Source organism: Cyprinus carpio, chromosome B9, assembly GCF_018340385.1.
Source record: "Cyprinus carpio isolate SPL01 chromosome B9, ASM1834038v1, whole genome shotgun sequence".
NCBI classification, from domain to species: domain Eukaryota; kingdom Metazoa; phylum Chordata; class Actinopteri; order Cypriniformes; family Cyprinidae; genus Cyprinus; species Cyprinus carpio.
The window spans coordinates 32,426,577-32,431,838 of NC_056605.1; the positions used below are offsets into that span (position 1 = coordinate 32,426,577).

The 5,262-nt window shown below is 36.9% G+C and overlaps 1 long non-coding RNA gene across 1 annotated transcript; it reads right to left on the reverse strand.

Moving 5' to 3' along the window:
- Positions 1 to 2,126: 2,126 nt before the first annotated feature.
- Positions 2,127 to 3,453, reverse strand: LOC122138558. The gene is made up of 3 exons (XR_006155672.1): positions 2,932 to 3,453; positions 2,658 to 2,819; positions 2,127 to 2,303 (listed from the first exon to the last, which is right to left on the reverse strand). It is a non-coding gene; the product is annotated as an uncharacterized LOC122138558 (long non-coding RNA).
- Positions 3,454 to 5,262: the final 1,809 nt, after the last annotated feature.

Genomic DNA, 5,262 nt, shown 5'->3' on the forward strand with positions numbered 1-5,262 from the left:
TTCCCAATCTTATTTGTGTAAGAAGTTGGCGCTTGGCGAATCTGCTTTGGCGGGTAATAGCCTATGCTTGCCTGTTGCATGACATTAATGGATATTTAGTGGGGGGGGGGGGGGGGGGGGGGGGGGGGGGGGGGGGGGTTCACAACATACAACAACTGCAGAGGAATCTGAACCTAACCAAAATAAAGACAGATGAAGCTAGATGCCCGACTCCAGACCCCGACAGCGTCATAAAGGTGATCCAGACGCTCCGTTAAAAGCTCAGTGTTGAACATATATGTCAGGAAAAGGACCATTTACATCCAAATGTAATTTAATGCACACAGAACACAACCTAGAAATATATTTCAGAATATAAACTGCTTAACCGGCCATTTTCAGTAAGATATAACGTTACTAAATGTGTTTGTGTGCCTGTGCGTTTAACTTTAATAATGTCCAAAAGATATGTTTTAAAGCAGTGGGTAATTCACTCGTTAATCTGCTTAAAATCTACTTTGTGATTCTGTTGGCAAACATGTTTATGGTGCATTCTATTCAAACTGTTTATTGCTAGCGCAGCAGAAATAGACAGTGCAGCCTTTACAAGTAATTCGCGTGCAATGTATCTGGTTGCCATGACAACCTCACGAGCTTGCTGCTGCAATCATAAGCGCTTTTAATGCTACATGGATTGTGACTTTTTTTACTACAGAAATGCTAAAATGTATTTAAAAGTTTGACTGACCGAATCGACTGGCTTGGTTTGCCCCCCAAAAATACTGCTATTAATCCCCAAATTTAACTTAATTTTTTAAGTTCAATAAAAATATATTTTAGAAGGTGTCTGTTACCATATAATGTTATTTTTTTAACTAGGTATTTTGAGTTTACAGTACATATTTATATTGGGTACAGATAACTTGATCATTTTCAGTAGTTTTAAAATTAAATATTTGCATTCTTACAATCAAATTGTTCATTTTTTGTTAACTTTTTTTTTTTTTTTTTTTACATTAATTGGGGACTCTCACACAGTCCTAGATTTATAATCCTCCTATAAAACTTAAAACTTTAAAGAAGGCAAAATAACCACAGTGAGCCTTCAGTGCAAGTAACTTGTTTATTAACCAAATATGACGTTCTTGAAATATTTGTAGTATCTCATATTATTGCAATGTAAACAAACACAAAATACTCGAGACACATGAATGTGCCATGTGTAAACTTTCCAAATTGCCTCGACGTCATTCAACATCCAGATCACTATAAGTTTTCTAAAACATTTAACTGTAACAAATTGAAATGATAAAATACAGATGTATGAAGTGTAACACGTATTACAAATATTATAAGTATAATACAAAGCTTATCTTTAGTGTTTTGTTGCGTACACAAAATAAAGCTGAAGTTTGTGCACTGCAATGTAAACAGATACAGAATCTCTCAGTCACACCAATGTGCAAGTATCCTATGTGAACATTCAGTCCTTCAACAAACATTTAACATTACAACTACTATAATATACAACAATTCTGTAAGAGGTTTAATACACAAAACAGTACGGCAGTGTGCAATTGTCTGCTGCAAGGAAGCCTTTATTTAACTTGCAGTTAACCCTATGTGCAGATGCCTAATGCAACCACACCATTCCACAATTTTAAAATCACCTGTGTGTATTATATTTGTAAATATGTCCTATGGTGTGACATTGCAAAGATTTAGAAATAACAATTAAACAAATAGCATGAGAAAGTTACAAATACCATTAAAGAGATTGAACTATTTATAATGATTTTTGTCCACATTGTTTGTTGTCACACCATAGGACACATTTAGAATATTTGTCAATACAAATATATGTATTAGATACACTAACATATTACACAAGTATAAAAATGTACAAAACAGGACTTCATTCAACTTTAACACATTAAAACTTCAGGAACAATATCTATAAAACCCATCTGTTCGATGTTTTACAGCAAGAAAAACAAATGTGCTTACACAACTGCTAACAGGTCATTTTTCAGACTCAGAACTCTAGGCCTCAACTTTCCATCCTCAAGACCCATCAAGAGCTTTTGGACGAAGTCAAATGTGTTGAGCAATTGTTTTGGATAGTTAAGGTGCAGGGTGTATGTAAGTGCAAAGAGAGAATGACGAATGCATCAGCCAGTGTGGAGGACTCAATAACAATGTTTCCCTCAATCAGAACTGCAATCCTCTCTGGGCAGAAAAAAATGTGCATCTGATGATGTGTGATCGCTTAGGAGGAGCCCAAGTGGTACATCACTGATGTTCGGTTCATCAGACTGCTCCACCTAAAGACAACAAGAGAAACAATTACCCATTACTAAAATCTTTCTTAAAGCTGACACCAAACCTGCAGTCAAATACCAGGACAGTCCAAAAAAGCCAAACGCAATCTCAACCTGCACATCTATTAATCACAATCAGATCATAGGTGTGTTCACATGTGACGGCGATTATTTTAATAAACTATAGACACTGCTGAATATGCACACTTACGTCCCACATATTGATCCTTTCATTGTCAGAAAAAAAATAAATGAATCATTCAGTACGGATGCTAATCAGTATAGCCTCACAACACTATTCATGAACCAACCATTAGAGTTCAACTACAGATAATTAAGCACCTAAAGCACCTTTACCAGGCATTAAGAATTGTAACCAACTGAGCTGGAGGTCATAAATCCTGAAGAGCTGATCCAGGAGTTCAGAAGCTTTTTTCTGAAACGGCTCTGAAGCCGGGGGGGTATGTTGGTCCAGTTGAGCAAAGAAACGATTCTTTAGGGTGAAAACTCAGCACAGATCTGTAAAAACACTCACAAAAAGAAACTTACACATTTTGAACATTCAACACAACCACAACAAACAATTCAATGTAAAGATCTTGAAGAGTTATAATAAAGAAAATATCTGTACCTGAGACTCTAATTTAAGAGCCGGCCATCGTTTCAGGATTTCATTAACTGACGATCTCTTTGCGCCGCAAAACAAAAGTGCTGTGCATTAACTTTGTGATCAGGACGAGATTTTTGTCAGTCATCTGAACTTCATCTATAATTCTTTGTCTTTGTTGTTCGAGGCTTGAAACATCTTCATCTCTTGGGAAATTTGGAAGGAAATTAATCTCTGCCCTTTTTGGTCTTTTGATGTTCGTGTGAGGGGCATCTTTTTGGGGGTTGTTTTTACTCCTCTTTCCAGAATTTACAGCAACTTCCTGAGATCCAGCGCGACTTAATTTTGTGCGGTAGCTGCCCATCTTAAATGTTAATAGTTTTTCAACATTTAACTTGTTAAAGTAAGAAACGTAATTAAGGTAGCTTCTTTTAATCTGTGCTTTAACATTGACACTCAGGTAAACGCACCAAGCCGACGAATTCTTTCCAAAATATCTACATTTACAAAAATATATATAAGAACAACAACTGAAACCACGCGTGTGTGAACAGAGCAGATTTGACGAGAGCCGCTAACAGCTACAAGGAAAGTGTGTGCCCCCGATTTTTCTATGTAGGAAAACCCTGCTCTAGCACGCCAACACAATCATTATTCATTTGTTATTTTATTTATTTTTTTTTACCACAAAACGCGAACCCCAACTGTGGCTGTGTTTAACAAGGATGATGTCATGTCAATAATTCAATGATTACCTGTTTGCTAGTTTGCGATGCACATCACATTTACTTGTAAAGGCATAAAATAAATCCACTTTCAAGACACCAAGTTTGCAGATAATTGTAAAACGACAGTAAAATATAGTGTTAATAGATTACTTACCAGATTAACGTAATGTTCCCAAAACCAAAATCGATATAACAGCAGACAGCGTGGTCAAAACGGAGTAAAACTTTGTCCGATGATCTTCGTAAAATTGCTGCATGCCACAGCGCGTGTGTCAAAAAAAAAAACTTCTCAGGAGTATTCACAGAATACTGCCACTGTAAAACCTGTTTCGCTAAATTTTCTCACCTTTTCTCGACAAAAAAAAAAAAACGCACCCGAGGCAAGCGGACCAAAATGTTGAACTCTCTCCCAGCGCAGATGAGCAAAAAAAAAAACGCACCCGAGGCAAGCGTGGCTATATCATTATGAGGGGCTATATGCACACTCACTTCCGCATTCCAAGTCGGCCAGCCAGGATTTACATCCGGCGATTCGACTGTGATCTGTGAGGAAGCTTAAGCGTAAGAGAAAGTTACACTGCAGGTTCAGCGCAGATTGGTTCATGGTTCATGAGACAGGTTACGTTTGGCAGATCAAAGTTTCTGTGAATCATTGCATCTAATAATGCTAAAGGTTATTTTACAGACAAATTTCATTTACCATACCATAAATAATACTGGTGTGTTGGAACATTTATCGATATTTAAATATGTACGCTAATCACTGGGATTCACAGAAACTGAGTTGTGTTTTGTCACTGCATTGACACACGTTCTGTGTCCACTGTTGAGGATGATGAGTCAAGTGAGATAAATAATCATATAAATAATATTGTGGCTACAATTTTAGCTCATACAAATTGTTTAGTAGTTATTAATTGTTTTAGAAGTTAATAATTATATGTCGATGGTTCAGATTTGTTTGTTTTGTTAAACATTCTCACTGTACTCATGTATTCTCTTTTAAAAAAAAACTGCACTTTTGTTCTATTATAACAGATTAGTGTATTTTCAGATTGTGTTGGGGATGCAGTGAAGCTGCCAGTGTACCTGTGTGGCAGGTGCAGCTGTGTGTAATCATGTGGCAGCACTGTTGTACCAGACTGCACATTATTGCCAGCTCAGCATCACCTCTGTTCCCAAAACACACAGCTGCACAGAGACTGAACAGAAGGGGCATAAGCCAAGATCCATGGTAACTAATGTTTTTAACAGGGTACTTTTCTACTTACTTTTCTATTTATGGATGTTTGTGTTTATTGAAAAACCTTTTTTGTTCAAATGCAGGGTGTTAAACCTGGTCTTGTAAATGACACGGTGATTCTTTCAGCCAGACCCAAGGAAACGAACGAAAACTGATGGAAGGCATCGGGTTAGTATTATTTTTATTATCATTAAAGGAACACTCCACTGTTTTTTCATATTAAACTATGTTATTCCCTTAACTAAGATGAGCTGATGCATACCTCTCTCATCTCTCTGGCGCGCGGTGACACTTTGATAGCACTCAGCTCAGTTCATTCATTAGGATCCATACAGAGATGAAGTTAGAAGCGACCAAACACATCCACGTTTTCCCTGCTTAAAA